Source organism: Pristis pectinata, chromosome 17 (genome assembly GCF_009764475.1).
Source record: "Pristis pectinata isolate sPriPec2 chromosome 17, sPriPec2.1.pri, whole genome shotgun sequence".
NCBI lineage: Eukaryota > Metazoa > Chordata > Chondrichthyes > Rhinopristiformes > Pristidae > Pristis > Pristis pectinata.
In genome coordinates, this window is record NC_067421.1 from 2,386,960 (window position 1) to 2,400,346 (window position 13,387).

At 45.8% G+C, this 13,387-nt stretch overlaps 1 protein-coding gene across 2 annotated transcripts in view; it reads left to right on the forward strand.

Moving 5' to 3' along the window:
* The window catches only part of LOC127579506 (NACHT, LRR and PYD domains-containing protein 3-like), a 776,460-nt gene that overhangs the window by 370,744 nt on the left and 392,329 nt on the right, over nucleotides 1-13,387 (forward strand). The window lies entirely within an intron of this gene.

Below are 13,387 nucleotides of genomic sequence, written 5' to 3' on the forward strand. Positions count from 1 at the left end.
CAGGCACGCACACGGAGAGCGGGGTCATACCTGGCCAAAGGAGAGAGAGAGAAAAGAGAAAGATAAAAAATGAAGGAGAAAGTTACACACAGGGACAGAGGATGGAACACTCACCTGTTGAGGCTGGAGCACAATCAAAGGTGGTCAAAGAATGAGGACGGCAGAGACACAGAGGAAGGAGCCCACGGACAGAGGCAGCGACGCCCACGGTCAGAGGCAGAAATTGTCAAGCACACACAGAGATGTTTAGAGTCACATCGAAAAATGCATGTCACGGACAACACCACAATTTTGTTTTACCCAGTTACTCTGGATGGAGTGCGGTTACATTGCAGGTACAAACCACAGAGAGGGAGCAGTGAGGGAAAGACTCTGAGCTGTCCTCCGTTTTCAGAACACTGTGTTTCACCCGCAGATGGAGCCATCACCAGTATCTCTATTTCCCATGTTTCTACCCTTAACCCAGCTTCCCCCGACAGGACAGTGATCGGGTTCCCTTTGTCGTTGCCTTTCACCCCACCAGCCTTCACATGCAGCACATCGTCCTTCGACGTTTCTGCTTTCCGCAGGGATCACTCTCTCCCAGACTCCGAGTTCGTTCATCCCTCCTCACCCATCCCTCCCCCTCCACATGAACGTTACCCTTGCAACTGCACTGTAACACCCGTTCCTACATCTGTTCCCACAACCCAGGGACCTTCCATACAAGAACATAGGTCCAGTGTTCCCCGGATTCTACAGTCTATCCGCAGAACTACAAAGTATCCTCCCTGCAATCAGTCCAGTAAATCTTTTCAGCGACCTCTCCAAAGCAAAGTCAGCTTCCCGTTCCACTGATGCTGCCTTTACTTATTTTTTTTTCTGTTTGTGATTAAAATTTTGAGAACCTGGAGTTTTGTCGGGTGAGAGAGAGGAATGTTATCCATATAAAACGTTGGTTCGGTCAAACTGGAATATTGCGTTGCGAATATTCCACTTGTGACAGAACCAACGTTTTATGTTTGTGCTGTAAAGCTATCGGGCAGATGTAAGCTTTGGCACAGTTCGAAACGTTGAACTTTGGGAATAACACTCCACACCCCGTGCTGCATGGAGAGTGCAGTCAGCAAGGAAGGAGGTTCCAGCAGCAGGGTGAGGACAACGTGACCCAGAGCGTGTGGAATATCCCTGAGAATGAACCCCGTGGATATCTCCCGGTTCACAGATGCCCCATTGTCCCGCGATCTCACAATCTCAGTGTTAAGTGGAACTCTGGTCTCCATCTGTATCTCAAACACCCTCCATACTCTCTCACCATCTCTCTGTGCGAGTAAAGTTGCCCAGCACGTCTCCTTTGAACTTAACCCTCTCAGCTCAAATACATGCCTTCTAGTACTAGAAATTGTGAAAACAACAAAGGCTGTTTGCTCTACCTATGCCTCTCATAAACTTATAACCTTCTATCAGGCCTAACCTTAGCCTCCCGCCGCTCCAGAGATAACAATCCAAGTTTCTCGACTCTCTTCGGATAGCACATGCCCCCAATCGAGGCCGCATCCTGACAAACCTATTCTCCAACCTCTCCAAAGCCTCCACATACTTCCTATAATGTGGTGACCAGAATTGAATTTTCTTCTCCAGATGCGGCCAAGGCAGAGTTTTATAAATCTGCAACATAACTTCCTGACTATTGCACCCAGTGCCTCGAAGAATAAATGTAAGCATGTTATGTGCCTTCTTTCCCAACCTATAAGTCTGTGCAGAAGCTTTCAGGGAGTTCTGTATTTGGAGCTAAAGATTCCACTGTGCATCAACACTGTTACTCTGCCATGAACTGTGTACTGTCCCTTTACATTTGATCGCCAAAGAGCAACACCTCACACTTGGGCGGATAAAATTCCACCTGCCATTTCTCCACCCATATCTGCAACAGATCTCTGTCCCGTTGTATAATTTGCCTGTCTTCTGCACAGTGGACAACGACACCAATCTCTCTATCATCTGTAAACTTACGAACACATACATTCACCTTTTCATCCAAGTCATTTATATGTATGACAAACATCAGAGAATGCAGTACACAACTCTGTAGAATACCACAGGTCACGGACCTCCAGCCAAAATAGATCCGATCGACCAGCACTGATCCTTGAGGATCACCAGTGGTCACGGACCTCCATCCAGAATAATGCCATCCACCGCTACCTTATGCCTTCCATGGACGAGTCAATTCTGAATACAAACGTCCAGGTCACGGTGTATCCGATGCAGTTTCATCCTGTGGAAGCGCCTGCCTTGTGAAACGCCTCACTAAAATCCAATTCTACAGCATCCACTCTCTACCTTCGTCAACACCTCGAAAAACTCAGTCAAGTTAGTAAGACATGACTTAACCCACACAAAGCCATGCTGTCTGTCCGTAATCAGGCCGTGATTTTCCAAATGCTCACATATCCTATCCCCAAGAATCATCTCCAATAGCATCCCTACTATTGACCAAAGATTCACCAGTCTATAGTTCCCATGATTTTTCCTACTTCCCTCTGTGAATAATGGAAGAAAATTAGCCTCACGTCAGTCCTCCGTAAGTTCCCTTTTGGCAAGATCGGATAGGAATATCATGGTCACGGGCCCCGCATTCTCAACTCTTCCATCTCTCATTAACCAGGGGTAGATCCCATCAGGCTCTGGGGACGTATCCACCTTAACGTTCTTCAAAAGACGCAACGCTACCTCTTTCTTTATCGCAAAATGACCCAGCACGTAAATACGCTACACACTCACCTCAGTATCTTTCACATCCTGCTTTTTGGTGAACACTGATGCAAAGTACGCATTTAAGTCCTCGTCTTCATCCTCCGCCTCCCAACACGTGCTCCCTCCTTTCTCTTTGAGCTGTCCTGCCCTCTCCCCAGTTATCCTCTTGCTCTTGATGAATGTATAGAATGCCTTGGGATTCTCTTTAATCCTACTTTCCAAGGACTTACCAAAGTGTTTATCATTTCATGAGACCCAGGGCATATTCAGTCTCACCCGATCATAAACGCCTTCTTGTGAGTAACGTTCCATTCTATACCCATTGTTTCAATTTATTTTGCAGTTATCGTTATCAAGGCCTTCTACTTTATAACAGACTTACACGGGGACGTACATTAATTTGTTACGTGAAGCATAGACACAAATATCGGGAAAATACATCCAGACACTTTTCACTGGAAAGATGCATTTAACCAGTGTTTGCTGACGCAAGATGTTCCGACAAGTGACCACAGCCACCCTGCCATGAACTCCGCAATCAGTTTCCATTGTTGAAGCATCAGCTGATACAAACACAAACTCTCCATCCTTTCCAAGAGAATATCCATCAAAGGTGTCGATGAATGTGTTTGACAGGGTGGACACAGAAACCCAACTTCCAGCTGCTGTGCAAAAACACAAATACCTGTTATTTTATCTGACAGACACACGATATACCGTCAGACTGTTCTCCCCTTTACATGTGAAAATACAGGATTCGTCAGACTGGCGATGGAAGAACAGTTCCTGTCATAAATTTAAGCACAAAAGTAATCTCGCGGCCTTTGCGGGCACGAGCAGATATTGATTTATTGCATCTGGCAACACGGATTTTTGAAACATTTACCAAACTTACGAATCTTTCAGAAGTTTTATTTAAGCTCTCAACAGAAGTTGTAATTGGAAGCGTTTTATCTACAAAGCCGCCCATTTAATGTAACCAGAAGTTTCATTCCATTCTTCAGCTGCTTTCTGAATTTCCTCTGTGACAGTGTGTAGACACACGTGTTGGTGCAGGTACAGAGGAATTGCAACATAGATCCAAACTGTTGCAGTATATATGTCGGGGTATTCAAATATCTATCTTGGGAAAAATAATTTTGATACTTCCAGTTGGTGGAATGTACGACATAAGGCATACACAACAATATGAAATTGGCTGACAGATCGAACAACAAAATCATTGACTTTCGGCGGTTCCCCACCTCTAGATCCTTCTAATTCTCATTGCAGTTCCAGAGTCCCTGGCAGACTCTGTTAGCCGCAATGATATGTCTGACTGTTAAAACATTGAACAATACAATTAAACAGATTGGCAGCAAAGGTGTAATGATACTGTTGAACAACTGGTATGCTTTCCACACGGGAGGAGTGGCATACTCAGCTTTGCCAACACAACGCCAGGGTACGTTGTCAATAATAACGTAAGGTTGTATTGCGAAGTAACATGGAACGCATTTCGCAAAGCTCCCTACAGCAATAATTGTTATCACCACTGCCGCTGTTCTTTCAGTGCAGTATCGTTCTCGCAACTTTTGACTACAAATTGCGATACAACGATCGAACGTGAAAGCCACCGTGAGCCAAACAGAACAGTCCATCGTGGCGAGCCTCAGGACAACCGTCACAGAGCAAATCGGAGTAATGAGCAAAGGAGGGGCATAAACATAAATATTATTGACCTGCTCCACTACATCAGCAATGAAAACTACCAGTAAATCAGCTGTTGCCATGCCTACCAGGTAACAGGATATGCATTTAGACAGTCCGCATTTTCCTCGAGACAGGATCACGATCGCCACTAAATTAACTGCAAGGATGAAAAAGAACAGAGTTAGTTTCGAGGGCGCAAAATCTGATCCGTTTTGTTTGATTTACATGCAGAAAACCCCGCTGTGCCGAGCTCAGTTGTTCCTATTCTTCTGAGATTACGCTGGGTCAGGATTGGTTTCGAATCGGAGAGTGAAAATTCAGAACGTTTGGGCTCCGGACGACAACTGCAGACCCTGGTGACAGTTGCGCCGCAACTTCCCAACTATAATAGCGGCGGGTCTCTGATGTCCACGACATACTTACTGGTGCGTGGCTGATCGCGTCAGTCATCGCGACTGAGCACAGCATTGCGGAACAAAATGCTGAAGGGAACATTGGCGGTGGTGGTAAAATGAATGCAAGGAGACTGTACTTCTGGCGGAGCATATTTGCCAACCGGAATCGTAAATTTCAAATAAAACTGAAAAAGAGCGCAAAAGAGGAAAGGAGGAGATTGTTCATGTTACTTTAGCAATTGAATCGGCATTTAGGCAGATGAATGCCTGACGGTACAAACTGGAATGTTCATTGAAAGAGTTATGACAAAGGCGAAGACTGCTTCTTGTTATAAAGATCCAAGTTTCTCTGGTGAAACACACTAAGGCTCAAAACAATATAGACCAGTAGCAATTCGAAAAGGCGAGAAAGCTAAACTGTTGGAAAAATATCAATGTAACTGCACTGTGTAATGAATTGGCCTGTACGATTGGTATGCAAGACAAGTTTTTCACTGTACCTCGGTATGAGCGAAAAGAATAAACCAATACCAACACCAGTATTAGCACTGACTCAATTAGTGTAATTGACAAAAGAACTGAGCATCAAAAAGATAGAACATTGCACACAAACATCTCAGATTTTTAATCCCGAACATACTGGAATGCCTCATCAGGTGAAGCAGCATCTGCGCTGGGTATCAAAGCGAATATTCTATAGCGCAACAAGAAAAAGGAACAAGGCACAACGATCCAGTTCCAATATCTTACCCGGGATACCGACCGCTGCAAGTACTGGATAATAAATGCTCGCTATGTAGTAAATTGCTGGATATCCCATTTTCCATGTGAACCAGCGATCAGTTGTACAGAACGTATCAGCTGCCTATATGTACTGGTGAGTGGTTCGACACACTATTATACAAGAGAGGGAAAGTGCACTGAGACAATTACTGTGACCATCTCCTCAGTCACAACAGGCACAGACCACTGAACAAACACTGACGTCAACTATTTTAATCTTTATGTCACTGGGCAACAAATCTGGCCTCAAGGGAAATTACACAGGATTATTTTTTAAACAAAAATGTTTTAAACCTGTTCAAATAGAGGGAGGAAGTAATAAGCCGCACTGTTGCCTTTATTGCTCTACTAGGAAAAAGGTGGGAGCGGGAATTATCTCCCTGATTCATAAACCGGATTACAGTGAATTACAATGAATGAAATGACGGCTGAATCTCACTCACACAGACCGCTGACCGTGTTTATCCATTGCATTTTAATACTGTCATAAATTATGCCCTGAAATAAAACACTATTTTCAAGAAAATGAGGGGACACATACCGTATTTGCTTAAGAAGATCAAGATATTGCAAGCTGCATTGGCCGGCAAAGGAACCGGGGTAAAGTGCATAGTGAGCAATGACGCTCACCAGTAATCACTAAAAAAAAGACAGAACATTAATTTAGTTCCCCGTATTTCCAATAAGACTCAAATCTTTCAAATGACATAACGTTGTGGAAATGCTGATTAAACGGACGCCACGAAGTATTGAGTTTTCGGATATTCCTTGGTCTACTACAATTCCTGTTCTGCCAAGTTGACGTAGCCATCCTCCAACAGGTCGGAATTAGACAACACCCAGGAATTATTCAGGCGAGATCGGACTGAAGTGAGAGTGGGTCCCTGCAACTGGTGCTGAGCTGAAATGCTTTGAAACACCTCATATCAGCTGTAAAAGAATTGTCTTTCTTATGAATGTTCTTTCCAACTAAACGCATTTGGGTCCTGTGCAAATATGTTCAGAGTACAGAGCATTGTTCTCATGTAGTTTAAAGATGACCATTCTGTCTGAAGGTGTTCCACGTTGCACAAGAATCGGTTAACAGAAGAACGGTGTTTCCGGCTGCAGCTCGTCTCCTCGCAGCGACAGACTGCAACAGTTTATGTGATATCCAGCACCATCTGGTGGCGGAGAGGAGGCACTGCAAGAGTGGGTTGCAAGGTGACTGGTGGGGTGTCCGGTTTCATCCACTCACTGCATTGTTTGGAGAAATAACCCAGTAGTGGTTTCCCAGGATTTAGCCAGTACCTCCGCACCAGCTCTGGCCTGAGGTGGGACTGGAAATGGCCAGATATCATAATACAATCGTTAATGAAATCGTTATTAGTCTGCCCTTCTTCACTAATAACACAATGACCAATGCCGAACGTTCGGCACCAGACCTCGTCAGACATTTGTTAAATTAGGGCAAGAGAGTCCGTTATAGCAGTGAGGTGCGAGTAACTGCCGTTAATATCTTGGCAGCTTCTGACCGAGCCTAACATCAAGCAGCCTCGTTGAAACTGATTAATTTGGGATCAAGGTGAAACACTGCACACGTTGAAGTCACATCTCGCATAAAGGAACACATTTCTGGGTGTCAGAGGTAAACGATCACAGCTCCAGGACACCCCAAGGCGGTAACCTGTGCCCAAACATCTTCCTCAGTCAATCAATCACCTTCCTCCCATAATTGGGTCAGAATAGCGATGGTAGCTGGTGATTCCATTATATTCAATTCCATTCTGTCTCCTCAAAAAAAATAGGCAACTAGCTCTATTACTATATCGTCGGCATAAAATCTATTTAACCCTTCCCTACGACATTGCTCTCCATTTCTCTATCATTCATTTGACTAAATAAGAGTCTCTAAAATGTCCCTAATGTATCTGACCCACAACCTCTGCTGGCAGTGTGTTCCACTCACCCACCACTTACTTCTGACTTCCCCCCTTAGACATTCCTCCAATCACCATTAAATTATGCCCTTTTGTATTAGCCATTTTCGCCCTGGGTAAAAAAAAGTCTCTGACTGTCCACTCGATCTGTTCTTCTTGACATCTTGTACACCTCTATCAAGTCGCCTCTCATCTCCTTCGCTCCAAAGAGAAAAAGCCCTAGCTCACTTATCCTGTCCTTATCAGACTTGCTCTCCAATCCAGGCAGCATCCCGGTGAATCTCCTCTTCACCTTCTCCAGGGCTTCCACATCCTTCCTGTACTGAGGCGACAAGAACTGAACACAATACTCCAACTGTGGCCTAACCAGAGTTCTAAGTCGCAGCTCTTGAACTCAATAACCTGACGAATGAAGGCCAACACACCATACGCATTCTGAACAACGATATCGACTTGCGCGCCAACATTCAGGGATCTAAGGACATTAGCCCAAGTAACCCTCTGTTCCTCCACTCTCCTAAGAGTCCTGCCATAAACCTTGTATTCCGCCTTCAAATTCGACTCCTGAAATGTATCACTTCACACCTTTCCGGGTTGAACTCCGTCTACCACTTGTCATCCCAGCTCTGCATGCTATCAATGTCCTGTTGTAATCAACAGCAACCTTCTACACAATCCACAACACGACCAACCTTTGTATCATCAGCAAACTTAGTAAACCACCCATACACATCCTCATCCCAACCATCTATAAAAAATCACAAAGAGCACGGGTCCCAGAACAGATCCCTGCCGAACACCACTGGTCACAGTCCTCCAGGCAAAATACGCTCCTCTTCTATGGGCGAGCAAATTCTGAATGAACACAGCCATGTTTCCCTGGAGCACATACCTCCTGACTCTTTGAATAAGCCTTCCATGAGGAACCTTATCGAACGCCTTACTAAAATCCATGTACACCACATCCACTGCTCTCCCTTCATCAATGTGCTTTTTCACATTCTCAAAGTTTCCAATCAGGTTCGTGAGGCACGACCTGCCCCTTATAAAACCATGTTGACTGTCCCTAATCATCCTATGCTTCTCTAGATGTTCATAAGTTCTATCCCTGCAGTAAATTTCCCACCACTAAAGTGAGACGCACTGATCTGTTATTCCCAGGATTTTCCCTACCCCCTTTCTTAAATAAAGGAATAATAGTCCCTAACATCCAAGATCATAGCCAAAGTCGCAGCAATATTTTCCATCGCTTCCCGTAACAACCTTGGATATATCCCGTCCGGCACCGGTTACTTATCTATCCTAATGTTTTTCAAAAGTTCCAGCACATCCTCTTTCCTCACGTCGACATGACCGAGTATATCACCCAATTGTACGCCAACCTCACAATCGTCAAGGTCTCTCTCGCTGTTCAATACTGAAGCAAAGTTTTCATTGAGAACCTCCATAACCTCTTCCGACTCGAGGAACATGTTTCCTCTTTTATCCGTGATCGGTCCTAACCTCACTGCAGTCGTCATCTTTTCCTAACATACGTGTAGAACGCCGTGGGGTGTTCTTTTTATCCAACTCTCCGAGGGCTTCCTTGTAACTCTCCAGAGCCCTGTCTGATCCATGCTTTCTGAAACTCGGGTCAGCTTCTTCTTTCCTCTTGACAAGACATTCTCCGTGTCCTGTCAACCACGGTGTCTTCATTCTGCCATCCTTACCCTGCTCAATGGGACAAACCTACCCAGAACCCCCTACAAGTATTGCTTAAACAACCTCCACATTTCCGCAGCGCAATTCTCCAAGAGCATCTGTTCCCAATTCACGCTCCAAAATTCCTGCCTAATAGCATCATAATCCCCCCTCGTCCAATTAAATACTTCCCATATCGTAGGTTCCTATCCTTCTTCAAGCCTATCGTAAAGGTCACGGAGTTATGGTCACTTTCCCGAAAATGCTCTCCCTCCGAGAGATCTGAAACCAGCTCAGGCTCATTGCCTGTCACCAGGTTCAGACTGGTCTCTCCTCGTCCAATCGGCCTGTCCACATACTGTGCCAGGAACCTTTCCTGAACACAGTTAACAAATTCCGTCCCTTTAAAGGAAGACCCTTTACAGTAAGGAGGTGCCAATTAATATCAGGGAAGTTGAAATTCACCCATGACAACAAAGCTGTTATTTTTTCCCCTTTCCAAAATCTGCCTCCCGATCTACTCCTTACTGTCTCTGCTGCTATTGGGGTGTTTGTAGAATACCCCAAATAGAGAGATTGCTCCCGTCCTGTTTCTGACCTCCACCCACACTGACGACAGGACATCCTCCCTTTCTACAGCTGTGACACTGTCCCCCGTTCAGCAAAGCCATTCCGCCACCTCTTTTACCTCCGCCCCTGTCCCTTTTGAAACATCTAAATCCCGGTATATCCAGCAGCCCTTCCTGCGCTTGCGAGAGCCAAGTCTCTGTAATGGGCACCACGTCATAGTTCCACGTACTTACCCATCTCTAATTTCATCAGCCTTATTCCTGATACTTCTCCAATTAAAGTCAACACACGTTCGCCCATCTAACTCTCTGCAATTTCTCCATTTCAACTGCCTCTCCGTCCTCACAGTCTTCCTACACTCATGACAACAACCTTTTCCTCAACGTCATCAAAACGAAATAGCGGGCCATTGACTTCAGGAAAGGGGGCGGTGCACATGCACCTTTCTGCATCAAAGATGATGAGGTCAAGAGGGTTGAGAGCTTCGAGTTCCTTGGAGTGAATATCACCAATAGTCTGTCCTGGTCCAAACGAGTTCAGGCCTTGCCAGGAAAGCTCACCAGTGCCTCTGCTTCCTCAGGGGTCCAGAGAAATTTGGCGAGTTCTCTTTGACACTCAGCATTTTTTATATCCATGCACAATAAAAAGCATCCTATCTGGATGCATCATGGCTCGGAATGGCAACTTCTATGCCCGAGACTCAAGAAACTGCAGGGAGTTGTGGACACAACTCAGCACATCACGAAAACCAGTCTCCCTTCCGTGGACTCTGTCTACACTTCTCGCTCCCTGGGTAAAGCTGCTGACATAATACAAGATCCCTCCCACCACGGACTTTCACTTTTCTCTCCCCTCCCATCGGGCAGAAGACACAAAAACCTGAAAGCACGTAACACCAGGCTCAAGGACAGCTTCTATCCCACTGTTCTAAGCCTGTTGAACGGTCCTCCAGTGCGATCAAATAACTCTTAACCTCACAATATACGTCGTTTTTGGCCCTTGCACCTTATTGTCTGCTTGCAATGCACTCTCTCTGTTACTGCAACTCTTTATTCTTCATTCTCTTATTGTTTTACCGTGTACTACCTCAGTGAACTGTGTAATGAATTGATCTGTACGGAAGGTATGCAAGACAAGTTTTTCACTGTACCTCGGTACAGGTGACAACAACAAACTGATTTGCCATTAACAACTTTAAAATACAATTTGATAAGTACATAGAATGCAAAGTTTTAGAAGGTATTTGGTTAAATGCTGGCAAATGGGACAAGTTTGCATGGGGAATCTTGGTCGACATAAACCAGTTGGGCCGAAGGGCCTGAGTCCGTGCTGGTTGACTCGGTGACACCCTCACGCAGTGGTGTTTTGTGCGTTTTGGACAACACTCCCACCTTGTGGTGTTCTGCTGCAATGACAGGCTATCCAGATGGATACAGGGAGGGGAGTCGGGACCGGGTGTGTGTGTGTGAGTCACTGGGACACCTCTCCATCTCCAACAACGTCGTTCCTGCACTTAGATGCAATCACATGGAAGGCGTGGCCGCCAATTTACGTTCTTAGGAGGTCAGCAATGTTCAGCTTTTCAACGACCGGTCGAACAAACTTTTTACAGATGCACTGCTGCAAGTAGTCTGACCGGTTGCATTCATGGTCTGGGACGGTAATTCGACTGCGCACGAACGTAAGAAGCCACAGAGAATGGTGGGCTCTGCCCAATACATCACGGGCATCCCTCCCCACTATCTGGAGTATTTACAGTAGGCCCTGCCTCGAGAAGGCAACGTCCGTTATCGCCCATCATCCGGGCCATGACATCTGCTCGCAGCTAGCATCAGGCAGGAGGTACAGAAGCCTGAAGTGCAGCTACTTCCCTTCAATAATTCGGTTCCTGAAGCGAATTATTGAAGCCTTCAGGAGCAGCTACTTCCCTTCAATAATTCGGTTCCTGAAATGACCGGCACAACACCAACCACTGACTCAAGTCCTGAACTGGAGAAAGGCAGACTTTCAGGGCATTGAGCAATATCTATCTGGGATGGACTGGGCAACTCTGTTTCAGGACAAAGGAACAGTTGGCAAGTGGGGACTTAACAGTTGGCCAGGGGCGGCCTGTTCCGGACAGGGTGAAACGGAGATGGACGAAGTTCAGGGAACCCTGGCTGACGAGAGATATCGAGGCTCTGCTCAGGAAAAAGAAGGCAATGGGTACCCTTTAGGCAGCTGGGTACAAATTAATCCATCGACGAATATAAAAAAGTTTAAGACCGGGCTTAAGAGGGAAATCAGGAGGGGAAAAAGAAGGTATGAGATGGACTAGGCAGGCAGGGTTAAAGATAATCCCAAGAGGATCGTCAGTTAAATTAACAGCATAAGGGTGTCATGGGAGAGGCCTGGTCCTCTGAAAGACATTCAGGGCCGGCAATGGGTGGAGCCATGGGAGATGGCTGAAATTTTTAACGCCTGTTTCTGCTCGGTGTTTATAATAGAGAATATCATGGAAGCCAGAACAATGAGGGTAATAAGTAGTGAGGTCTTGGATCAGATGCAGTTTACCAGGTAGGATGTATCTGCATACATGAAGAACATCAGGGTGGGAAAATCCCCAGGGCCTGACCAAGTGCACTGACGGAACTTCTGGGAGGCCAGGGAAGAAACCGCGGAGGTTCTTGCGGAGATACTTTGCATTTCCATTGAAGAAACTTGGCTGTCGCAAGAGAAGGAATGGCTGATGGGTATTCTGGGGTTGAGATGTTTCAAAATGTACAGGGGCGGAGGTAAAACAGGTGGGGAGTGTCTTTAAAAATCAGGGACAGAGTCACAGCTGTAGAAAGGGAGGATGTCCTGGAGGTATTGTATACTGAGTCACTGTGGGAGGAAGGCAGAAACAGGAAGGGAACGATCACACTGTTGGAAGTCTTCTACAGACCGCCCAATAGCAGCAGAGACACTGAGGAGCAGATCGGGAGTCAGATTTTGGAGAGGTGCAGGGTCGTTGTCATGGGTGATTTCAACTTCACTTCCTTGGCGTAAAGGGGATACATGGGGCAGAGTTTGATAGGTGTGTACAGGAAGGATTCGGGACGCAGTATGTAGGCCGGCCGACGAGTGCAGAGGCCATTCTGGACCTCTTACTAGGCAATGAGCCTAATCAGTTTTCAGATCTCTCGGTGGGATAGAATTTTGGAGACAGGGACAATAACTTCTTGACCTTTACCATAGCCTTGGAGAGGGGTAGGAGCAGACGATATGAGGAAGTATTTAACTGGGTAGGGGGAATTGTGATGTTATTAGGCAGGAACTTGGGAACGTAAACTAGGAACAGAAGCTCTTGGGAAAGTCCACTGCGGAAATGATTGAAGGGTGGCAAATGTTGTTCCTTTGTTGAAGAAAGGGAGCAGGGAAACCCTGTGAATTACAGACCAGTGAGTCTTACTTCAGAGGTGGGCCAATTACAGGAGAAAATTGAGTAGTATCGGCTGATTGGAATTATTCCGCATGGCTTTGTGAGGGGCAGGTCGTGCCTCACGAGCCTGATAGAAAGCTTTGAGAATGTGACAAAGCATATTGATCAAGGCAGAGCAGCGGATATGCTGTGCATGGATTTTAGGCGTT